The sequence below is a fragment of the Doryrhamphus excisus genome, chromosome 5 (genome assembly GCF_030265055.1).
Source record: "Doryrhamphus excisus isolate RoL2022-K1 chromosome 5, RoL_Dexc_1.0, whole genome shotgun sequence".
In the NCBI taxonomy this organism is placed as follows: domain Eukaryota; kingdom Metazoa; phylum Chordata; class Actinopteri; order Syngnathiformes; family Syngnathidae; genus Doryrhamphus; species Doryrhamphus excisus.
The window spans coordinates 23,426,797-23,440,120 of NC_080470.1; the positions used below are offsets into that span (position 1 = coordinate 23,426,797).

The 13,324-nt window shown below is 42.3% G+C and overlaps 1 protein-coding gene across 1 annotated transcript in view; it reads left to right on the top strand.

The window, feature by feature from the left end:
- lmo4b (LIM domain only 4b) overlaps positions 1-13,324 on the top strand; it is a 40,139-nt gene that overhangs the window by 803 nt on the left and 26,012 nt on the right. The gene's annotated exons all lie outside the window — the stretch shown is intronic.

Consider the following 13,324-nt stretch of genomic DNA (forward strand, 5'->3'; position numbering starts at 1 on the left):
TTAACATTATCAGAGACTTCCAGATATGAAATAACACCCCTATAGTCACAGTTACACTCATATTACCCAATATAGTAGAAATAATAAGAGAAAATAAGACCTGAATCAGACTTGTATGCGTTCCTGTGCTCGGGGAACTAAGTGAGACGGCAGACAGGAAGTAACATCGGGGGTTCCGAGTTGAGTTTTAGCTTGGCGTGTGTTACGGCCGCAACAGTAGTCCGTGTTAGGGATTATTGTCCCTGTTGTGAGATCATTCAAACTTTCAGTAAAAGTCTGTTGTTCCATAGATCAAGTCCGGTGCTTGTGCGTCTCACCCAACATTACAGTGACATTACTGACACCTAGTGAGCAGAGTAGAAAATTACATGTCATTGTCTTATTAGGCAACAAAAAATCCTGTAAAATAAAAACATTTAAGTGCATTTGCATATTCAACCATGAAAGAGCTAAATTGAACACATTGAAGTGAGACACACACTGTTTGTGGTAATCTACATGTGTAGTACATCTGCCCTAGGGTAGGGAAACATGGCTGATGGCTTCTCCGACCACCACCAAATATTCCCATTCAAACCCCCGTGTGGGTGGCACGGGAGGCAAGGTGAATTACAAAAGTCCTGGGTGGTTTCTGGTTGACCTGCCATGACCGTACTTATGACAAAGCAGAAGTCACATTATAGCTTTAGTTTTAACTCCTTGTCGACTCGTTATCAATATGATAACTACATTTTCTCCACCACCTTCTTTGAGCTGTAGATGACCAATGGCGATCAATTGATTTATCAGCGATAAATCAATGACATAAGCTGATCATTGCCAAATACGTGACAGCTAGCAAGGGCTGTAAGCTGATTTTTCTTAGATTTGGCCGCGTGCTGAGCGGGAAGGATTTTGATGCTAGAATGACCTGAGTGACCTGAGCTATAAATCATCGATTTAGTGCAGCGATGCTCATACGTTAGCATGTGAGCAAGTACCGCTTTGGTTGTCTGATGCCGGGCTGTGTATGATCGGCTACAGATTAAACGGAGAAGCAGCTTTCAATGGATGAAGCCACTCCTGGATGCTTCTGCGACAAAACACACAACGTTAGCGCCCTCACTGTGCTTCGATGTAAGTAAGAAAAAAAAACATTTGTATATTAAAATATTTGTCCAATAAAAAGCATATAAAACTCACCACTTTGAATTTGGCAGTTTCACTCTATCACGATTATTCACGATGATATGAATTAATAAATCATGCTGTTTTGTGGTTGAATATGACCTATTATTAGTTAAAAACAATGCATATTTAACCATATTTTTACATATTTCAAAAGTCAGCATTTTCAGCACAAAAATATCAAAATAAATAATATTCTAAATAAATAAAATAAAATTTCTGGTCACTAGGCGTCAATAGTCACATAGTCAACGTGATTTTATACTACATTACGCTAACCCTGCATGTAGTCAGCCATCTGACATGGTAGAGTGAAAAACAGTTCTCCTCCCATTCTGTGTGGAAGTGGTAAGTTTTTAGCTACTTACTTTGTCCTTATGGCCGCACGGTGGACGAGTGGTTAGCATGTTGTCACACAAAGGTTTCCTCCCACATTCCAAAAACATGCATGTTAGGCTAATTGACAACTGCAAATTGTACATAAGTATGAATGATTGTTTGTCGATATATGCCCCACGATTGGCAGTGTACCCCCCCCCCCCACTCCCCGCGACCCTAATGAGGATAAGTGGCATAGAAAACGGATGGACCGACTCTGTCTTAATTTTAGAATAAATAAATCAGAGACTAAGTTAGCTTGCTAGTATGCTAACGTGTTGTAAACAAAGAATAATATGACCCTAAAGGTGAAATTGTGAGGAAATTCAATTATCGCTGTCGGGTCCGAAACCAATTAAACGCAACAAACCAGGAACGACTGTACGTATAAGGCATTCAGAAGTCGCATTCAAAAACGTGATGGTATGTACTATTAAACATTGGTCACTAGGTGTCAGTAATGTTACTGTAATGTCCAGTGAGACACACAAGCACCATAGAAGTGCAAGCTTTTATTGCAAGTTCGAATGATCTCACAAAAGGCACAATAATCCTTTAAGATTTTTAAAAAATCCAAAGTCTGTAGCGTTTTTTTGTATAATGTAAGCTTTTAATTAAAGTGATGAAATGCACATTTTCACTGCTCTCATCAGTGACTTAATGTACATTTCAACACCTGTTCTCACATAACCTCTATTTTTTTAACGTGTAAAGATGACATTAATGCAGCGAGGACGCCTTGGAGCGCCGCCTCTCCGCCATGAAAGCGGGACGAGGCTATTAACTGATGCCTTTAGATCTCCATCTTTTCCTCTCCATTATCTCCTGTGTCGAGTCCTTGATCTCTCCTTTGTACCGAAACACGCCGTCAATTAATTTGCCGCGCCGCGTGTCATGTGATTTCGCTCGCCGCAACAAACTTCTTTTCCGTCATCAAACTGGCAGGTGATGATCAGGCAGGCCCGAAGCGAGACGTCCTGCAACAACACATTCCAAAGTCTCGGTTTCACGTGCGGCTTAGCTGGCTGCTACGTGTGCACGAGGCAGGAAAGCAAAACAGTCCTGCACTAACAAAAGCGTTATTGCTTGCTTATGAATCAGAGCGCCACATCTGCAAGCAATAGGCGGCCAGGTGGGATGAGTGAGGGTGGTACAGTGCAGAGTTTGTCGCGCTAATGCACTGCAAACACGCCGAGGCCTTTGAGGTCCACGTAGAACGTCCCAGCCAGGGGTCAACCACGTTGAATCAAACAAATCTGCGGCGAAACAAAGCAGCGCCCTCATTTTACTCGCACACGGCTCTTAATTTCGCCACGTTGCCTTGGCAATCTTTTTGAATTCCTTCTTCTCTTCTCCTAAAAGGAGAGCTTTAATGAAAGCATTGCTGGACACCAAAAGAATGACCACAGCTGAAGGACTCCGGGTTAATTATCTGGCCAAATACCAAGAAATAAAATGGAACACCTACACTGGGAACTATTTCAGGGGCATTCACTTTACAAATTTACAAACTATTTTTCTTCATTTTAAACTGTTATACACGAGTAAAAAGAAGTGAGCCACTGTTAACTCAAAGCATAAAAACAATGAATCACTCAGTCCTAACATTAATGACAAATAATCAAAACGTGATGTTTCATTGCAGATCTCATTTTTGTAGCATTAAAGGGCCGAAATGTTATTTGTGTTTGTTATCCGCTAATGATAACATTCATTCATTCATTCATTTTCTACCGCTTTTTCCTCACGAGGGTCGCGGGGGTGCTGGAGCCTATCCCAGCTGCCTTTGGGCGAGAGGCGGGGTACACCCTGGACTGGTGGCCAGCCAATCACAGGGCACATATAGACAAACAACCATTCACACTCACATTCACACCTATGGACAATGTGGAGTCACTTTAATTATTTTGATTAATGAAATTATTTTTCGATCGACCCACACAGGAAATTCAGCGGAGTAAGCGGACTCACATTCAAAGCAGTACGCCTTCAACGCCACCATATGCTAACTCACTATGCTAACTCACTTGTCATTTGTTATTATTCACATTCCTTGCATGATGAAAACGTGGCAGTAAAGTCTCCTGGTCACCAGGCCTGGAATCATGATAAATAATTAATCACAACTTTCATTCATTCATTCATTCATTCATTCATTCATTTTCTACCTCTTATCCTCACCAGGGTCGTGGGGGGTGCTGGAACCTATCCCAGTTGTCTTCAGGCGAGAGGTGGGGTACACCCTGGACTGGTCGCCAGCCAAGGGTACATATTGACAAACAACCATTCACACTCACATTCATACCTATGGACAATTTGGAGTCACCAATTAACCTAGCATGTTTTTGGAATGTGGGAGGAAACTGGAGTACCGGTACACACGTATGCAGGGGGAGAACATGCAAACACCACACAGAGATGGCAGAGGGTGGAATTGAACTCGGGTCTCCTAGCTGTGAGGCCTGCGTGCTAACCACTCGTTCACCGTGCAGTCCTGTTATTTGTTACATATTTACATACATTTACATATATTTACATATTTACAGCCCAAAGTGAAAGTTAAGCTTTACAAAACCCTTTTTTTTTGTTGAGAACTGATATTTTACTGAAACCTTGCTATGTTCTACCAAAAGAAAATGGTAGAAACAACCTTTTTCAAATTTTTGGTTATATACCATGTCTATATAGTCCAGTGTTTCTCAAATAGTGGGGCGGGCAACCTGTACAAATTTATAGTACTCAACATGTAATTTGACTCTTGAATATGCCTGTATGTTCTCCATGTTGTTGCATTTTGCTGGTTTCATTTCAATCAGTCTGTACAGTGCAGAAAAATGAAGAAATATTATTAGTATCTCAAGTATTTCAAAATACTAGAGAAACTGTCATTAAAAACTGTCGAGAAAAATCTGTCAAAATCATCCAAAATGGCCGGTACCTAGGGGGGTGGCTTTTGAAAGTTCATTGGTTCCAGATCCGCCTGTGATAAGTGAATTGTAGTGATATTATTGTAGTTAGAATCCTCTAAATGTGACTTTTAACATTATTAGAGGCGGCACGGTGGTCTAGGGGTTAGCGCACAGACCTCACAGCGAGGAGACCAGGGTTCAATTCCACCCTCGGGCATCTCTGTGTGGAGTTTGCATGTTCTCCCCGTGCATGTGTGGGTTTTCTCCGGGTACTCCGGTTTCCTCCCACATTCCAAAAACATGCTAGGTTAATTGGCCACTCCAAATTGTCCATAGGTATGAATGTGAGTGTGAATGGTTGTTTGTCTATGTGTGCCCTGTGATTGGCTGGCGACCAGTCTAGGGTGTACCCCGCCTTAAGACAGCTGGGATAGGCTCCAGCACCCCCCGCGACCCTCGTGAGGAAAAGCGGTAGAAAATGAATGAATGAACATTATTAGAGCGCTCTAGACATGATATAACACCCCTATAGTCACCTTTACACTCATATTAGCCAATATGGTATACAAATGAGAGAAAATGAGACATAAATAAGCCATGCTTTTAGAGTCGTGTCAGAGTCAGCAAAACTATTGGTGACCAAGTTGGCAATACTTACCCTTCCTGCTACATTTTCTTATTCTTATAATGCATATAAATTGGTAGCCTCGCTAAGAAGTGAGTATGGTGGCACTGGATTCGCTGAACTGAGCCTTTATGAGGGCCGGCTGTGCAATGTTAGAGGCATGTCTTTCCCACAAATTGTGGTTGAATTGTAATTTGTGTGACCCTCACAAAGTGTTGGCCGTCCCGTTTGTTTGGCCATGGGACGGCGGTGAGGTCCCGACTTTCCCAGGATCCTCAGACACATCCTGGCTTGAAAGCAGACGAGGGGACATCAAAATTGGCCTCTTTTCATCAAGCCCCAGTATGATCCCCATTTGCCTTTCTCCAGCCTCGTCCGTCAGCGGGACGTGATCAAAAAGGGATACGTCTTCGCGTGTCCCCCGCCCCGCCTCCTCCTGCTCCCGAGAGATGAGTGTCCCTCGCTGTCCTGCTGCAATCACTTCCTGTCAGCCAGGAAGCTCCAAACAAAGGCCTGCCTCTTCCTCCCGAGAGTGCAGAAAGAGAAATACAACACATATTTATGAGATTATCCAGCATCTCCTGTTTCATTTTAATGAAAGAAAGACTTGTTTCATCCTCGCTCACATCAACTGTGTCTGCACTCTCTTGTCCGTGAGGACGAGGAGGGGGGGGGGCATCTAAATGACCCCCGGGGAGCCTTTTATTTTGAAGTCAGTTTGGCTTGTGGTCTGTTCACTGAATTCAGTGTTTGCTAAAGCTCACACTTTGCCAAATTATCCCTGAATATGTTAAAATAGGTTTCAAATGTCGCTGCACGATTTGACTGTAGCACCAAAAGATTAATCAGTACATCGCTGATCGGAAACCGGGATTAACAGTTAATTCAGAACATAAATATTGTAAATGTTATATAAATATAAATATAATATAAATATAATGTAAATGTAAATGTATCAATATATTATTCTATTAAGTGATGTATAATATAATAATAATGATAATACATTATATTTAAACAGACCCTGCTATATCACTAGGAGTAAAGTGGGGATTAAAACAGTATAGTAACAATTTAAATGAAATTTAAATATATGTTTTTAGTTTTGTTTTGAACAAAAATGGAATTTAACAAATATAGCAATGTAATATTTTGATTGATTTTGACATCATATACAGTATAATACATTGTGTTTAGGCAACCTCCAAACATCCCTCATAGTAAACCAGGGATTCATATATACAGTAGTATAAAAAAAATGTGGCACATTTCAGTTAAAAATATCATACAGCAGACCAACACAGTGATAGATGAGAAGGGAAATCGTGTTTATAGGATTTACAGAAAGTGTGCAATAATTATTTCAACAAAAGTAGCCAGGTGCATAAATTTGGGCACCCTTGTTGTTTTATTTATTTGAATACCTGTAACACTAATTACTGGAACACAACATTTGTTTGGTAAGCTCATTGACCCTTGACCTGCATACACAAGTGAAGCCAATCACGAGAACGGGTATTTAAGGTGGCCAATTGCAAGTTGCCTCTTCTCTGAAGAGTAGCACCATGGTAGCCTCAAAACAACTGTGAAATGACCTGAAAGCAAAAAATGTTCAACATCATGGTCTAGGGGAAGGATACAAAAAGCTGTCATCTGTCAGGTTCCACTCTGAGCAACATAGTGAAGAAATGGGAGACCACAGGCACAGTTCTAGTTAAGGCCTTGAGTGGCAGGTCAAGAAAAATGTCATATTGTCAAAAATACCTTCAACCAGAATCCAGACCCTCATTTGAAAAGCTATAGGAAGCATTTATTTCTGCAAAAGGAGGATCTACTAAACATTGATGTCATTTATTTGTTGGGGTGGCCAGATTTAGGCACCTGCCTACTTTTGTTGAAATAAATCTTGAAATAATCAAGTCTTGAAAATCTAAATCTTGAAATAATAAACGGTCAGTGATCAGTGGTAACCACTGACAGCTATCAGCTTGCTTTTTGCACACTGCACAGAGCTGAAGACAACAGACAACAATTGTTGTTTAGCAAGCAGTTTGTCATTATTATTCTAAGAACGATACTGATGCTGCAATCAAAGACGATCCTTTGGATTTATTGTTGGACACTCCAACAGATACCACAGTCCCCTAACTAGTGTGTTACAAATAGGAATTAGCACTGCATTAGTGGCCATCACTAGGCTGTCTACTTTGCACTAATGTAGATTGACTTGGCATGCTTTTCCACGGTTGAACGTCTTTTTATTCCCATCTGCGGAGCAGTATGGAAACATTTGTCACATGATGCATCTGACGAGGCGAATGGTGTCGTTTAGAATTGGTAACACAAAATCTATCACATGATATACACGTCCAGTCAGAATCACCCAGCTACCCTGTCACATTCTGGCTAATGCTAACGCTGGTGATGACACTGCTGTAGGAAAACGTCCTGCCGCACTGATTCAGTGACGTTGTCAACCTCCCAAAGTTTGCCTCAAATCCCTAAAACTGAGAGACGCTGCTTTGTGTTTATTGGCCACAGCAGCTGGAAGCATGCAAAAGGACCAAGTTGGGTTTTCCCCCTCCAAAAACAACCACTTTGCTCTCATTTGTGGGATGTTAGCAGACTGCGGCGGCGAGAGAACGTTCCCATCGCGTTCTCCCAACGGCCAAACGTCAACAGCCATGGGGAGAGTCGGCCCATCTGTGTTTTCTCGGACCGCCCGTGTGACACGGCGCCGGGTTTCGGGGGGATCATGTGGGGGCGAAGGCCCGAAGGTGCAAAGGAAATGAAAGGAGGGATTGTCTTTATTTTGGCTCCAAGGTTGTTTTCAAGGTCACAGCAGGACAGAATCAAGGTGCCGCATAGTGAATTTACTTTGGCTGCTAATGGTGTTGTTCGTTTAGTTACCTTTTGCTTCTGGAGGCTTGACTTTTTCTACAAACCACCAGCTTGAACATCTTGTCAGTAGGGCTGTGTGGCCTCCGGAATAGAAAGGTGGAGCCTTGGCCAAGGTCCACTGTGGATTATTGCGGTTGTCATTGTCTTCCTCTCTGAAAGGAAAGCAATAAAATATATTTCATAAATGAGGCCAAGCACCATAGCTATACAGTAAATATGGTCTGTGACTGACAGATTGTCTGAGGAGATTGTGCAATTATGCAACTGTGTAGTCTGCCGGTAGTTAGCGTTTATGCTCAGAAACACTTCCTCCATCACTTATTGTCTTTACCAACACCAATAACACACAGTGTTGGCATCACTGGAGACTTCAAATGATCTTCAATGTTGCTGAGAGATTGGATGCTTCAAATTATCGTCAACGTTTTACGACAACATGTATCTTTTATGTTCATCAGAGACTCAAATTTGTGTTTGTTGTTTAGGAAAATGATGTTTCCAACACACATGTCAGGTTCCTTGAACCTAAATTGCCTTTAGTGTTAACAAAAGGTTTCAACCAGATACTGATTGTCTCTAATTTTTACCCAAAACCTTATGCTTGACATGTGTCTTTTCAACAAAAGTTGTTTTTCCTTCCTTTTCTAGTTGGGAGCCCATATTTTCCTGAAACTTCCCTATGTTGTACTGTGGATTACTAATAAACAGAACAGAAGTTTTTTTCTGATTAAAGACTAATCTTTCTTTTGGTAGGTGCTATGTCTAAAATTGAAAAATTACTGGGATTGAATGAGTTAAATGCTCAGAATTACCTTTGATGTTGGGTCTCTATTTCTGTGGCGCAGGGTGGGGGAACGTGGCGCACCCCATGCAGTGGTAATTTCCCCAGCACACCACTGTTTGCAGCCAATCTGGTAGACTGGGCTGCGCCGAAGGAGCGCTGAAATCTCACCAGCTCCCACCTTCACACAAGCGAAGCGCACCCGCCCAGTGGTAAATTGGCTGACAGGCGCACAGTGCACACACATCACCAAAACCTCATAGGCAGGTTTTTCAGAGTCTCATGAGGATCAGAAGGAAATACCAGATGTCTAGATTAGCATGCCGCTGTGTTTAATGTAACGGTCACTTATTTTTGTACACCTATTCATGACACAGGAATAGATTACATGTGTCCCGCGAGGTGGTCCACATGGTGGCCTCTAACGAGCAGTTCAGTGTGCCCTGTGCGTTAAATGCAATGAGAGGCGCTCATTTGATTGGTTAAAATTAGATAAGACTCGACTGTGTTAAACTCTCTCACACCTTCCCTCCACCCTCTTTGCCACTTGCGCCGGTGAGAGGGACGGAGGTGTGGGTGCGCCACGCTGCGCAGTCAAACCCTGGCCACACCCCATTGGGGCGCCTAAACCTGGTCTACGAAAATAGATCCTATTAAGTCCAATGTCCTGAATGATTGTCTAAAGACACTAAAATGTTTTTCTTATTTTTGGAACACCCACATGCCATGCTATATATAGGTCATATAACCGTATTGAATGGTTGCACATTTTCCATCATTTCGTATATATTTACAATGCCAAGCCATCTTTGTTGTTCCCAGATGACAAAACTGTCTGTGTTGGTGGTCGCTCACCATGTTCATGCTGTTTAAAACCAAAAAACTCCCACACTGTGGCACTCACTGTCGGCGGTGGCATTCGCCTCAGACACCATCGCTTCTGTACCTTCATTCATGATAGCGTATGCCGCCTCATGCGGCTAACTGCTAACCATCTGTATCCACTCACTGGTAACCCTGTGAGTGGGATGAGGGCTTACTCTCTCCGTTCATTCCACTATGGAACCAATATGCACAGACAGATACAGAGTGAACCCTCTTGTCATCCAGCCTGTGTGGCACAGAGAGATGAGCAGTTGAAACTAACATGGATGCCATCCATCCATCCATCCATTTTTCTCCGCTTATCCGGGTCCGGGTCGCGGGGGCAGCAGTCTCAGTAGGGAAGCCCAGACTTCCCAGTCCCCGGCCACCTCCTCCAGCTCCACCGGGAGGACACCAAGGCGTTCCCAGGCCAGCTGTGAGACATAATCCCTCCAGCGTAACACGGATGCATGCATATTTATCGATTAATCAATACTTTCATGACAGGCCTACACGTACCGTATAACTGGTTCATCTGACAATCGATGAACCAATGTACATTAGGTCACTCGGGTTAATGAGTAAATGTTAATTGTCTTATGTGTTTACGAAAACACATATGTCATGTTCGATGAGACATTGAAGTGTCTTTGATGGTTTTGAAAACACATACGTCTAAATTGTCCTTCATGTTTGCTTATGAAAATGGACTGTCTGATGTTTACAAAAATATACCCTAAGTCCGCCTTTTGCCCAAAGTCACCTTGGAGGATGGATGAACTTAACTGGTGCCAGTATTTCTATCCATGAATGTATTCTTGGTGTTTAGTATCGCTGGAGTGTTTAGGACATTTTTGTCTCTCTGCAGTCTTCATGGAGGGCACAGGACACCCCCCACGCCCTCCCCCCGTCCCTCCGTGGTCCATTGTGGAGCTTTGTAATTGGCTGTGTGTTCATGACAAAAGAGACTCATGGAGAGACCCTGATGAGAAACTGCCTCAATCCAGCCTCTTTGTTTCTGGATGGCCTTAATTAGACCCGCTGTAAAGAGCCCAAGAGCCAAACACAGAGCCTATTAGGTTTCACTCTCATCCTTTGTTGTTCTCACGTCGTCGTCTTTTTTTAATTTGAGGGGCAAAGACAATCTAGAGTGACGATGGCGACAGCGCCTGAAGAGGGTGACCTTTAGAGCCTTCAGAGAGCTTTATTATTATTATTTGGAATATTTCTAGGACACTAGATGTGGTGTGTAACTCGGTCAATGGGGACGGAAGAACTATATTGACTTGTACTCTAGCTCGCTGGGGTGAAAGTTTAAATCGGTACGAAGGCAGGTCGAGGTGAGAATCCGATCCGTCAAAGTGTCTCAGGTCAAAAGTTCAAATAGTACATTGTCGCTGACCGAATTTGTCCAAATTTTGTATGGTGTTTTGCCTAAATTAAGTGTTTCCAAGCATAAAAATGGCTAAATGAAGTAAAACACAAATATAAGGCATTCAGAAGACTCATTCAAAGAGGTGATGGTACGTAGTATTCTACACTAGTCACTAGGTGTCAGTAATGTTACTGTAATATCGGGTGAGACACACAAGCACCGCACTTGATCACCCGAACTACAGGCTTTTATTGCGAGTTTGAACTGGTACAATAACCCAGTAACCCCTAACACAGGCTACTGTTGCAGCTGCCAAGTTAAAACTGAACTCTGAACCCCCAAACGTCATTTTCTGTCCCCGTTTACGGCAACACACACAAGCACAAGTCTCATTTATGTCTTAAATGGCTTATTTAAACTTATTATGTGAACTAAGTTAATATAGTTCTAACTATAGGGGTGTTATTTCACATCTAGAGGGCTCTAATAATGTTAAAAAACGTATTTAGGAGAAATCGTACTTGGAAAATTCTGTTTCATGTCAGCCTCCAAAGGGGTCCAATATGATGTTTAGCACATATTGACCTACATTGGATTGGTTTTAGCATCTTTAATGCAGAAACCGTAAAAAAAAAAAAAACCTTGGACGCTGGCGTGGCCTTGCCGTCTAGCCGCTACCATGCTACAACGCTAGCGCTCTGCAGGGCATGGAGCCAATCAGCCGGCCTCGTTAAAAGACGACAGACCCATTGCAAGTCTGCATGTCATTGAAATGCACATAATGAGGCCCCGGCTAATCACCCTGAGCGCGGGCGCTCGTGACTGGCTGAGCCAAACAGTGGAGTTAATCACTTGACATGAATAGCCCTAAGAGTAATCATTTACCTGTCGAGTTTTACATACAAGTCAATCACCTCGCTCTCCCAGCCAACATGGCGGTGGAGCCGTGGAACGCTATTTAGCGGGGATGTTGCGCCGTATGAGGGTGATAGGGGTAATCAAGCAGGGGAGGGGGCTTCTCAGTAGGAAGTTCCTGCAAACAGAGTGCACCCACTTTTTAAACTCCATTTGTCTTGTTAATGCTCCCCTCTGATTACCTGATTGCACTGGATGACTGTGGAGAAATCTGATTGCGTAAAATTATATAGAGCAAACTTTTGATTGGGGAGGGATCTAGCGTGCCCGCCGCCATTGACAGGCTTTGTGAAATTTGGCCTTGCTGATTTGAAATCAGCTAAGTGTCATGTCCCGTAATTGTAATCAGAACTTTTTTTTCCCCGCCTCCTTTCCATTCTTGTTCTGCTGCATCGCAACGCTGTTCACACGCCACATTGGCGGTACGCACAAATACACTTGAAACGCTCTTTGTGATGACAACGATGCATGTTTGCAGTTTAATGACAACATTCTTAACTCATTCAATCCCATTTTTCAAAAGACAAGCCTTTCAGTACTGGTCATTTTAGATGATTTTGACGATTTTTCAAGGCACAAGAGTCTTGTTGTTGTCTGGCTATACTAACATGGAACCTACCAAAACAAAGAGTAGACTCCCATCTTTCATCAGGAAAAAAAAGTTTGTTTCTACCTTTTCTGTTCTTTAGTAATCAGCAGTAGAACATAGGTAAGCTTCAGGAAAATATCAGTTCCCAACTAAAATGTTTTTTCAATAACTACACCAACATAAACCAAAAATTTAAATAACAATTTATTCACAAATATGTATAACACAGTGAACCATTGACCATTTGACATTTGGAATTAAACTACGTGTGTGCACATGTGCGGTTTCTTCCGTCCACATTATGTCTGCTGAGCTCTTACCATCCTGTCAAATGCCCTTTTTTCACCCAGTGGCCATTTTTATGACTTCAAATTGCTCTGAAGTGAAATCCATTCATGGAGACTTGCCTCATTACCTCATTTTGCTTGTCACAAAATACTTATAAACATATAACAACATATAAATATGTTGTTAGGATGGGGCGTTCAGGTTTCTAAAAACTACATCTTTGGTATTGAATGAGTTAATGTTCTTGAGTCGCTATTTTATTTTATTGCTACCCATATAAAAAAAAAGGCATTAACTATTCACAATATAATAGCGTTGGACTCTATCACCAATATTGCAACGCCCCTCGAGAGAGTGAAACTTAAGCCTGTGTGCCTAGAAGGTGAAAGTTATGTTGTGTGAGAGAGACTGGCTTGTTTGTGTTTGTTTAATATCGTCTCCTCTCAGTACTTTTCCATGGGTTAGTTTGAGTGGTGTGCAACTTTAGTTGTGCTGTGTGAGTGTACGTGGCATGAAATCCTTGAAACTATAA